Source organism: Bos grunniens, chromosome 1 (genome assembly GCF_055505025.1).
Source record: "Bos grunniens cultivar Pamir isolate PY7600 chromosome 1, Bosgru_T2T1.0, whole genome shotgun sequence".
In the NCBI taxonomy this organism is placed as follows: domain Eukaryota; kingdom Metazoa; phylum Chordata; class Mammalia; order Artiodactyla; family Bovidae; genus Bos; species Bos grunniens.
In genome coordinates this window covers 83,861,319-83,873,145 of record NC_141165.1, presented here as the reverse complement: position 1 = coordinate 83,873,145, position 11,827 = coordinate 83,861,319, and the positions used below count along the sequence as shown (strand labels likewise).

Below are 11,827 nucleotides of genomic sequence, written 5' to 3'. Positions count from 1 at the left end.
GAGTAACAAGTGGTTTTCCCAAGACCTTGTGGCCAGTGAGCAGAAGAATGAGACTGTCACTCAGGTGTCCTGGCTTCCCAGTCTGTGACACATCCATTCATCCAACTCACATTTAGTGAATATTTACTAACTTCAGAGCACTGAACTAACTGCTATATTGCTTCTGTATCATGTTCTGGTTTGCAAAAATGTTTAAAAATTGATTTGGGGACATTATAGTAGATTCAATAAATCAGCATATAATTCTAGATGTCTCAAGAGTAAATCTGCCTGGCATTCATTTGAGTAGCCTACATTGTCCAAAGTACAGAAATGTGAAATGCTCCTCGCATTCAACTCCCATGGGATATTCCATTGTGGTCCCTTAGACATATGAATATGCTAGGTAATTACTGTGGTTTTATGGCTTTGTCTGTCATGATGTTAGGGAAACTGAGAATTTACCCTGCATGCCACCATGCCAGTGATCCAATCCAAAGATGGACAATAAAACTTTAAGGAAGGTGATCAGTAAGTTGTAAAATGTGAAAAGAGCTCCATATACAGTGTCAGGAGGCCTGGGGTCTAGGCCTAGTTTGTTACTTGTCTTCTCTGGGTCTAGATTTTCCTGACTGTAAAATGAGCCCAATATGACCTACAACGTCCACTCCAGGTTGGAGATCTTAACACCTGAAGCTCTACCTGGAGCTACCCCTACTGAGAAGCATGATGAAGCTGGGGAGTGGTGGTGGGTAGGAGCTGAGTGTGGAAGTGGAAGGTGTGGGAAGCATTCTAAACCCAAGGGGCAACATGAGCCAAGGTGACCAAGCAGGGATCTGGCTAACTTGGATTTTGTGATCTGATGGATTGCTGGAACGAAGAAAACAATGTGAAGACCCATGAGGAGGCATCCACCTGCAAATGAAGGAGACGTGGGTTCCATCCCTGGGTTGGAAGATGCCCTGGAGGAGGAAATGGCAACCCACTCCAGTATTCTTGCCTGGAGAATTCCATGGACAGAGGAGCCTGGTGGGCTACAGTCCATAGGGTCCAAAGAGTTGGACACGACTGAGCACACACACACACACACACACACACACACACACACACACAGGCAAACACTTTCCTCTTAAGATTACCACTGAAATAAAGACAGAAATTTTCAGTATATTATATAGAACTCCACTCTTATAGAAAATGGTCAGGGTTTTATTGATTCTGGTTTGCAAAATACCAGTGAAAGGAGATAGTGGTATATGAGATGAGACATGTTGATCAGGAGGAGATCATAGACAGCCTTGAACATCAGGCTCCAGGATTAGTCATTTATTCTGTAGGTTGTGGGGAAAGATTGAAAATTTATGGGCAAAGGCTTATATGATCAGATCTGTGTTTCAGCTTTCTGGTTATAGTATGGAGGATGGACAGAGAACAGGGGAGTTGAGACAGACAGACTGGCCAGGAGGCTGGCACAATAGCCCGAGTGACGAAGGATGAAAGATGCAAGAATGAGTTTCTTATCAGAGAGTAAGAACAGTGTTCATGAAAAAACACTGAGAATGGAGACCATTTGGGGCCTCCTACTGACAGACATGGGGAGAGGGAGGGGTCCACATTGCTGGCCTACGTTCTAGCCCATGGGATGGAGTGACTGGTGATGTAGAGTCACCCCAGAGCCAGAGCGAAAATAGAAAGGGGCTTGGGAAAAAGACAAATCTGGGTGTTCATTTGGTTCACTCCGTTTCTTCTGTGGTAAAATACGGATGAGTGCATGTATGTCTTGGAGTTTTTGTAAGGACTGATGGATTAGTATACATGAAAGTGCCTAGGACATATAAGTCTATCCATCCATCATTTGATTAAATCTGTGCAAATATGGAGGGAAATAATTAGTTCAACTGGGACCATATCAAACATTTCAAATTCACTTTGAGTAAAGGGATCATGGCTGAGTGGATCTCTATGGGATTGGACCGTTCTACTCCCAGATGCTAGGCTGGGCCACAGTTCAACGCCAGGAAGTTGTTTTTGGCAACAATAGATGCCTTTCTTTCCCTTCCTTTCATGACCAACCTCCCACTGCAATCTATTTCTAAGTTTCTAATTCTAATGCAGTAAATGACAAAAGAAAGAAGAACACAAACATAAAATTGATGAGTGTATTTTTTTGGTGGCCTCCTCTGAGGACACGCCTGTGCTAGGCACCCATCCATAGGTGTGTAAGAAACTGTTACTTGGACTTTTCTCCAGGATTGGACATCAGAATTGGGTGGCCCAGGCAAGGGTGGCCTTGCCTTGGGAGATGCAGACACTTTGGGAGGTGAGACTGTCCCATTGAGTCTAAGGTCAGCTGCAGATCTTTTTTTTTTCTTTTGCTGCAGAACTTCTATGTGATGAGCAACAACAGGCACTATCTCTCAGGCTTTTGATCCTTGCTCAATTTGCGCATTGCTCAAATCAGCCAAACCCTTCCACTCTGGCCTCCTCCCTTTTTCTCAGCTCTCAGGGACCAGCATCTTGAGCAGGTGAGAGCCTTCACTCAGCCCTTCAGTCATGACTGCAGTGCTGTGTGCCAGCCACGCAAAACAGAAGCAGGGAGCACTGTCAGGCAAGCAGGGATTTTAGCCCTGCCAGATCCCTCATTTCCTGGTTTCTTCCGCGCCCAAGGTCACAAAACCCCTGGCAAAGCAGCTGCAGCTATAATCTCAGATTTAGAGAAAGCCTGCAGGCCCTGACTCCCCTTCTTGGCTTCTAACCCAGGCTGGATGTTGTACTTTTAAACACTCAGCCATTGAGGGATTGGGCCCAAGTCCTTTCCCCTAGAATCTAAGTATGCTTGTGACTGCTTTGATAAGTAGTATGGCAGAAGTCATATTTTGTTCCTCTTACTCTAGGTCATCAAAAACCATGTAGCTTCCACTTTGTTCATTGGAGACTTAGTTCTCTGATCAACAGTCCCTGCTGAGCTCAGCCTTGCAGCCATGTCCACCCATGAGCCTGCCATGTGTGTGAAGCCATCTCAGACCCTTCAGACAAGCTCATATGCCAGCTGAGTACCTCCAGGCAACCATAGTTGGTGCCCAGCCTGAATTCCTGATCCACAAAAGCTATGAGATAATAATAAAGTGGTTGTTGTAACCTACCAGAGTTTCAGGTGGTTTGATATGCAGCAATAGGTGACTAGAACACTAGACATAAATAGAAGAAACTTTGCAGATGGCTTTTGATGGCTTTTTGATTTCATATGATTTGCCCTATCAATCTGCTTCTGACCATGACAATTCCATTTTGCTTGAAACTTGGATCACGTTACCTCTTAACTGAGCCAGAACTTCACCTGGGTTCACAGACAGATCCCTGAGCCACAGTAAGGGTTTCATGCTTGCCAGTGCAGGTTTGGTTGTAATTAAATGTCCACTCCAGTTATTCCAACACAGCCCTGCATACTGCCTTCATACAAAAGATTTGCAGAAATTCGAAGTGTGGCTGCACAAGTCATTTTCTGTGGATCCTGAGAAACAGCGTGGAGACATTTTATCACCATATTCACACGCAGAAAGGGTATCTTGCCTTTTCTTGCCTTGTACCTGCCTTCACGTGTGGAGTATAGGATTTCCAGGTGGCGATTTTTCTCCCCTCTTACCATCATTCTTGTCCTTACATTCCAGAAGCCTCTTTTTCAACCTTGATTTGGGGGGAAGTTCCCGGTTTCCTGAATGAGGTTTAAGTATGGGAGTAAGGGTGGGCTGTGTCCCCATGGTCAAGCGACATGCTTATAGGCGCTCTTCTCGCAGTATGCCAACAGGACAGGTGTGGACCTGGAGTCAGAAGGATGTGGGTTCAGTGCTGAGCTCTACCACATACAAGCTGTGTAACCCTAGAGTAGTTCCTTAATCTCCTTCAGTCTTGGTTTTCTCATTAATTGAAAGGAGACAGTTTTCACCATTTTCACAGGAAACTTGAGGCTATCTTAGTTTGGGTTTGGCCAGAAGCAGATCCTGAGATGAGGATGTGAGTGCGAATGGTATATTTGGGAGGCAGAGGGGATGCAGGGAAGAAGCGTGGGCAGTGGATGGGGAAGGGAAGGCAATCAGTTAGTGGATCACTGTCAAGTCAGTTACCACTGGGGACAGCTGCAGCTTGATCCCAACAGAGACAGTCTTGGAAAGTATAAAACACATGCCCTGAAAATTATACTCCCTGAGGGGCAAGGGAGTAGGGGTATTTAAACACTGACTCCCCTCAGTCTATTGGCTGAAGGCTGTTCCCCAGAGGGGGTTAATTTCCCAGGGAGAACAAATGTCCCAGCTCAAGTGGACAGCTCCATTCTGCAAAAAACCCTCAGGCCCAGAGACACCGATTCTGGAAGTTGGATGTTTCCTGGAGCATACTTGAAAGGATAAAGTTGGAGGGTTATAGGCTGTGCTGTTATAGCATCAGTTAGAGGGCATTGAACAAGATGTATATAAAAAGCTGGGCTACAGCAGACATCTACCACATACCAGCTTATTTCTCCTCTTCCTTCACCTCCTTGGCCCACAACGACCTCTGCCTTCTCTTGTCTTTACTGAATACCTAGGTACTTTGGTATTTGATATGTACTGTTTTAGGCTTCCCAGGTGGCACAGCTGTGAAGAATCCACCTGCCAACACAGGAGATGTGGGGTCGATCCCTAGGTTGGGAAGATCCTCTGGAGAAGTAAATGGAACTCACTCCAGTATCCTCGCCTGGGAAATCCCATGAACAGAGCCCGGTGGGCTACCAGTCATGGGGTCACAAGAGTTTGACGTAACTTAGCAACTAAACAACAAGAACAAAGTACTTGTTTAGCTACTGATAGCTTGTCCTTCAGATAAATACTAGTAAATGCAGCAAAGATCAGCTCCTCCCATTTCTTACACTTTATTGCATCTTCTATAGTACCCAGCTTAGCAAGAAATATATGGTAGATACTAAGTAGTACATACTAGTCAGACAACAGAGGCCAAACCACCTTGGTTGATAATGGGAAGGGCTTGCACAGGTCTGGTGGAGTAACCTGTTAATGTGACACTTTAACATAAAGAGTTAATGTAGATAGAGCATAGTATTGATGCCAGGGACGATTCATTATGTAGTTGATTGTTCCTTTATTTATTTATTTATTTTTATTTATTTAACCTCCATCATGAGATTAAAGACAGCAATCATTCTTGGAGGAGACAATGACTCTCAAAGCAAAGAAAAAATAATATGTTCTGAGAAAATAGTTTTCTAGTTCCGCTTTACTTTCCCCAATTATTGGGAAACAAATTGGTAATCCTGTTACCTTCCACTTGGCTTATGTGACAATATTTAGACACTGGTCTTGGCTGTGCAGTGTGTAGGTTATGGGGCAATGGACAGTTTACTACAAGCACTCTTATAATTTATATGTATTAATTCTCATGATAAATCTATGAAGGAGATTTTATGTCCATTTAATAGATGAGAAAATTCAGGCAACCTGCCCAAGGTCATATGGCTATTCAGTGGCAGAGCCAGGATTTAATCAGCTTGTCTGCTCCAGTGGCCATCAGGACCGATGCACATACCATTTTGTTCTAAATTAACTGTGGGGCAGCAGGGTGTCTGTGTCCTGAACCATTTTCTCTTTCAGCATCAGGGTTCATTAAGCAAATTCTTGAATATGGGTCTTTGGAAATTGGTACTGATGGATTCAATAATGCTCTCTGTATACCTTCTCCTTTATCTCTAATATGTCCATTGTGATCAGAAGTTCACCATAGAGCTCAGCTGGATGGAGAATGATTGCCTAGTCACATTTGCTCTGAAAAGCCTGATTCTTGGGGAGCAAAGGATGTATGTGAGTGGGTCAGAAGGCATGGGTTCCTATATAGCTGGAGATTCCCTGAGGGGTGATAAGATGGTCTGAGCTTGTAGTAAGGTGACCAGCTGTTCCAGTGTGCCTGGGACTGAGGGATTTCGTGGGTACTTACTTTAAGTGCTAAAACTGGTATAGTCCCAGGGAAATCAAGAAGATTGGTCACCCTAACTCATATGCCAAAGTATTTAGTCAAAGCTATGGTTTTTCCAGTAGTCATGTGTGGATGTGAGATTTGGACTATAAAGAAAGCTTAGCACTGAAGAATTAATGCTTTTGAACTGTGGTGTTGGAGAAGACTCTTGAGAGTCCCTTGGACTGCAAGGGGATCCAACCAGTCCTTCCTAAAGGAAATCAGTCCTGAATATTCATTGGAAAGACTGATGCTGAAGCTGAAACTCCAGTACTTTGGCCACCTGATGTGAAGAACCAGCTCATTGGAAAAGACCCTGATGCTGGGAAAGACTGAAGACAGGAGGAGAAGGGGACGACAGTGGATGAGACGGTTGAATGGCACGACTGACTTGATGAACGTGAGTTTGAGTAAGCTCCAGGAGTTGGTGATAGACAGAGAAGCCTGGCATGTCCATGAGATCACAAAGAGTCGGACATGACTGAGCAACTGAACTGAACTGAGTTTCCCCTCTTGGGGTTCCAGGGATTGGCTGCTGAAGGACTTAGAGGAGGTTTGATGCCTCTCTGGCAGCACGTTGCAGAGCCTCCAGATTAGCGGAAGCCCTTAACAGGCAGCATGCATGACTTTTAACCACCTGACATACACATTAAAATATGATTTCCCAGTCCTGTCCCCCCGAGAAGTTCTGATCCAGTACAACGGATGTGGCCTTTTAAGTAAGCTGCTGATTTGCTTCTGGTATACGTGCTCTGTTTAGTTACATACTTAAACAGAACTACTGTTGAGAATTGGTGTGCTTCAGTTAAAGAGATATTCAGGCTAAGCTAGAAATATGTTGTCATGAACTTTTCCAGACCAAGAATGTGATATTTAAAAAATAATGTAGCCTTTGGTGCTTTGCTTCAGGTGCTAGTGTAGGCTGAAATAATCGTTAGAAGAAAAAACAAGTTTTGGGGTGTTTTTCATTTTCTGATTGTTTGGATGTTGGTGAAATGAAAAATTGACCCAAGGTCTTGGAAATGTTTGTTACTATTATCTCTTCTGTCCTGACATTCAGGAAAGTGAGATGAAGAGCCTGTGGTACTCTTTTCATAGATGGAGAACTCGGCCAATTTCCTTGGCTTAAAAAAAACAAACCCATGAGCGTGCATTATTTTACTGTTTCAGTGTGTCTGTACATGCGTCCTTTCCTCAGCCTTCACAGGAACCTGTGCAGGTAATAGCATGGTCTCTAATCTGCAGGGGAGGAAGCTAGGCACCGGGCAGCTGTGCAACCTGCTGGAGGTCGCAGGGTGGATGAATGAGGACACCAGCCCTGACTGGCTCCTGTGGCTCCTGAGTGACGACACCAGCCCTGACTGGCTCCTGTGGCTCCTGCCATCACACTCTTTCAACACGTCCACGGGCCTCTCTAGAGGCCCTCTGAGACTGGAACCCGGAGACCCTGACTGTTGCGGAAGCAAGCTGTTTTTTTCCAGGCCCGTGGATGCTTCTCACAAGATTTAAGATCCACTGTGACTGTTCGCTGGCTCCGTCCTCACATCACTTCCCAAGCAGGGAAAAATGAAAAGAAACCTGCTCCTGATGGTTCCTTTTGGACTTCTGGGATTAAACAAGGATAGATGGCAACTTAATTTAAAAGAAATGGAGAAAAAAAAATAGTAGATAGAAGTGACAAATGGACACGGCCCACACATGTGACACCCTCCCCCGCCCCACTCCCCGGCTGCGTACCTGCCTCCCGTCACAGCTCAGTGTCTGGCACCTTTGTCTCCCCCACCCCCTGCAGGGCACCCGGGGAGGCGGGGTGGTGAGCAGAGACAGTTGTTAGGATTTATGGGGCCGGTGCAGCCCCTCTTCCCACCCGCGTGGTAGGGAGGGGAGGCAGGATTCCTTTCCTCCTGGGTAAACATTTTCACAGGAAGCATTTATCAAATGTCAGCAGGGCAGTGCGGGGGTCTGGGATCAGTCAGGCAGGATCTGCTTCTCTCCTGCTCTCCTGGGCGGGCGAAGGCTGTGGGGTTTCTTTGGCCTGTTCACACCCTCTCTGTCTCGTGGCCCGTCTTCTCTCAACCAGCTGAGTGATGGGAGCAGAGAACAGATCCTAGGACACAGGGTCCACTCCACCCTTTTTAATAAACAGGGTTTCTGCCAGCCTGAGCCCTGTAATGAAACGAGCTGTCCAGACCCTTCTAGAAGAAATGCTGATAAGGAAATGCCTGGAAAAGAGCTAAGCAAATAAAGCTCCATGACTCCTCAGGGGCTGGCCTGTGCTGGCCCTGGACTCTGAAACCATCTCCCTTCCTCCAAGGGGGGACTTGTACTTGACTTTTCAGGTTGGGAAAAGTTGGCCAAGCAGGACCCCTGATTCAAAGCTCTCTCCTGGATTTTCATATTCCAGTCCTTGGACAGGTGCAGCGAGCGAGAAGCCTTCCCCCACCATGCCTGCTTTTCCCTCACACTGCCTACAACCTGTTGTCTTTTCTTCTATGAGAAGCAGTATGAAGTAGTGAAGAGTTAAATCTCAACTCTGATGGCTACTAACTCTGATGGTATGACATTAGGCAAGTGGCTGCACCTTCCGGGGCCCAGTTTCTTCATCCATCATTTCTGTTTGTAAATTAACTGAGCAATGTCTCTGTTGGCACTGGGTGAGGTGTTGGATAAAAATGTTACCTCCTTACAGGTTTGTTGTAAGAATTAAACGAGACAATTCAGGGAAACACTTAGCAAATCATAAAACAGGGACTTAGTAACTGTGAGCAAAGGAGAAGGCAATGGCACCCCACTCCTGTACTCTTGCCTGGAAAATCTCATGGATGGAGGAGCCTGATAGGCTGCAGTCCATGGGGTTTCGAAGAGTCGGACATGACTGAGCGACTTCACTTTCACTTTTCACTTTCCTGCATTGGAGAAGGAAATGGCAACCCACTCCAGTGTTCTTGCCTGGAGAATCCCAGGGACGGGGGAGCCTGGTGGCTGCCGTCTATGGGGTCACACAGAGTTGGACATGACTGAAGTGACTTAGCAGCAGCAGCAGCAACTGTGAGCAAATACAGTTAACCTCTCTCATTATTTCCCATCTGTCTTTGGAGAATTTGAAAGCCTATTGGTAGCCTTCCAGGCCTCCGACCCTCATGTCATCACATAGAACCCTCTTGCCCTTTTCTCTGGATCAAGGCTGCTATCTTCCCAGACTTCTCCATGGAACCACAGCCCAGTCATTCACACACTCGGTATTTTAACCATTCAACAAAAAAGTGTGGAATGTGTTCTTTGTGTGGCAAAGAGGAATAAGAAAAGTCAGCAAGGAGGCTGGGGGCAGCAGAACACATCACCAACTGCAGCTCTATCAGAGACAGAGGTGAGACTCTGAATGAGCAGTAAGTAGTGCTTCTTCTAGGGAAGAAGCAATTATTTCCAGCCAGGAGTCTGAAGGAAGGCTTCATGAAGGAGGAGCCACTGGGCTGGGCTTTGAAGGAGGAGGAGGGTCAGTGAGTCCTGTGGAGGTGGGAACACGCTTGAGCTAGGAGTCCCATCGCCAAGCAAAGGAAACCACTTCGGCCCAAGGAGATGAAGTCTTTGGTCTCTGGGCTGTCACTTAATTGTGCAGACATTTTAAAGTTTCCACTGGATTACCAATAATACTTGTGGGTTATCTTTCACATACATGCTGCTTAAATCTCACAAAAAAATTGAGTCAGAACAAGAATTCTTATGCCTACTTTCCAGATGAGGAAACTGTGACTCAGCGAAGTGAAGGGTTCTGACTGTGTACACAAAAGCGGCCTGTGGGAACTCAGGTCTCGTGGCTCCAAGTCCAGAGCAGTTTCTGTGGCATAAAACTGCTCCCGCTTCCCCCCATTGCCCCCTCTCCCCAAACCCTGTTGACTCATCCCACTTCACCCAGGCTGGTAAAGTTGGTCTTTGGAGGCAGAAGAGCTCTGAGCTGGTCCCTCAGCCTCAGCTGATGCTGCTTCAGCACTTACCAGGACTCTGCAGTAATATCCTTAGATATCCTCCTGCGTCCATCGGATGGCCTCCAATCCATCTTCTATACTCATGTCTATGATAACCTTGCTAAAGCCGAGATCTGACCATGCTGCACTCTTACTCGAAAACCTTCAGTTGTTATTCTGCCTTTATAGGACCAACCCCAACTCCTTCACCTGTTTTTCCAGGCCCTTCAGGATCCATCCTGCACTTTGGGCCTCTCCCAGATTCCTTCCTTGGGCTTCCTGTGTGTGAGATACTGAATTTCTTGCGGTTCCCCAAATCCTTCAAGCTGTCCCTCTCATAGTTCTGGGCCTACAGGGGCTCTAGAGCCAGACTTCCTGGTTGTAATAGTCAGACCCACCACTTGACTAGCTGTGAGAGTGATTACAAGTGCTTCAACAGCACTGAGTCAGCTTCCTTATCTGTAAAATGGAAACGATCCTAGAACCCATCCTGGGAGGATATGGGACAGACTGTTCTTCATAGATACATGACGATTAGCCTAAGGTTTGGATCATAGTGGGTGTTTAATAGATACTGTGGGGCTGTTTGCAGTGCAGGAAAACTTTCCCTGGCTGGTGAGTTTCCTCTGCTGGACCAGTTCTCTGGCTCCTTCTCGTGTTGCCTCCTCCAGGAAGCCTGCCTAAACTGCCTCTGGTGAGTACCTCTCACCCTCTCTCCTGTGCTCACAGGCGCCTGCACGTGTCTTTTCTGTGCCCCTCCCACTGTAATTGCTGGCCTGTGTGGGCCTCCTCACCACACTTAGAGCTCCTTGAGGGCAGGGTCTCCTTTTTGAGAGCTGGGGTCACCTGTGAGCCTCTGCGGTGCTTGCTATGTCCAGCACAACCCTGACATGTGGGAAGTTCTCATTCCAGCGTGTGGAGGGGGCCATTGGTGTCCAGGGCTGGCACCGAGGGCCCCTGTCAGTGGCCCCGTCACTGCTGCGTTGGGTGGCTGACCATGGACACCTCTCTATCTCTTTCTTGCCCCGGAAATAGAATGGATGACTGGCCTCCCTGGTCTGACCGGTCCCAAAGACCACAGTACCTACAGGACCACAAAGATACCACCCTGGAAGTTATGACAGGCTTTGGCAATGAAACAGTTAATGTCTTATCGCGGCTTGTGAGCCTGGGGTGGATTACCGGGAGGTCAAATGGCCCACCACAGAGCCCGGCTGCCTTCCGAGGCCCTGTGCTTATGTTATACTTGGCACATTGTGTTGTTTCTTAAAGACGTGCCCCCAAACCATACCAGCTTCAAGACCCTGAATCCCGGCAGCCCTAGAGCTCATCTTTCCCCAGTGAGTCTCCTCTGTGTCTGGGGCTCCAGGTCCAGGAGGAGGACCAGGAGCCAGGCCCCTGTGGCACCCTGCCCTCTCCTGGCTTTCCCACACTCACCTGTACTGAAGAGCAGCCCTGGGAGTTGCCAGCCTCCATGCAGAGCCCCTCCCGTCGCCCTCACCCACGGCTCCCTCAGGTCTTTAAAACCTCCGGGTAGGCTGGGCGCTGCACCACACCCACCCCTCCTTAGGCCTGGGGGCGGCCTCCTGTGAGTGCAGGCCTCCTTGGACTTTGGGCCCTCCGGCTCCTCCCTTCCTGGGCCGCACCTCCAGCCTCATCCACCACAGCCCACATCCGCAGCTCCAGCTCCAACCTCCAGGGCAGGCCTGTAGGTCAGAAAGTTGAAGTCCCTTGACCCATACCCATGGGTGGGAAGAGGGAGTAGGGGGCTGGTGGGGTGATGTCAGATGCATTCAAACCATTTCCTTTGAGAGGAAGTGCCATTTTCATAAATACGCTATTTGGAGGCTACCTACACACACCCTACAGGTCACAGTCCTGAGTCCTGG

General features: G+C 47.5%; 1 long non-coding RNA gene across 1 annotated transcript; it reads right to left on the bottom strand.

Moving 5' to 3' along the window:
- Positions 1–1,172: 1,172 nt before the first annotated feature.
- On the bottom strand, positions 1,173–11,720 carry LOC147379773 (uncharacterized). Its single transcript, XR_015134167.1, has 2 exons — positions 11,376–11,720; positions 1,173–3,797 (listed from the first exon to the last, which is right to left on the bottom strand). It is a non-coding gene; the product is annotated as an uncharacterized LOC147379773 (long non-coding RNA).
- Positions 11,721–11,827: the final 107 nt, after the last annotated feature.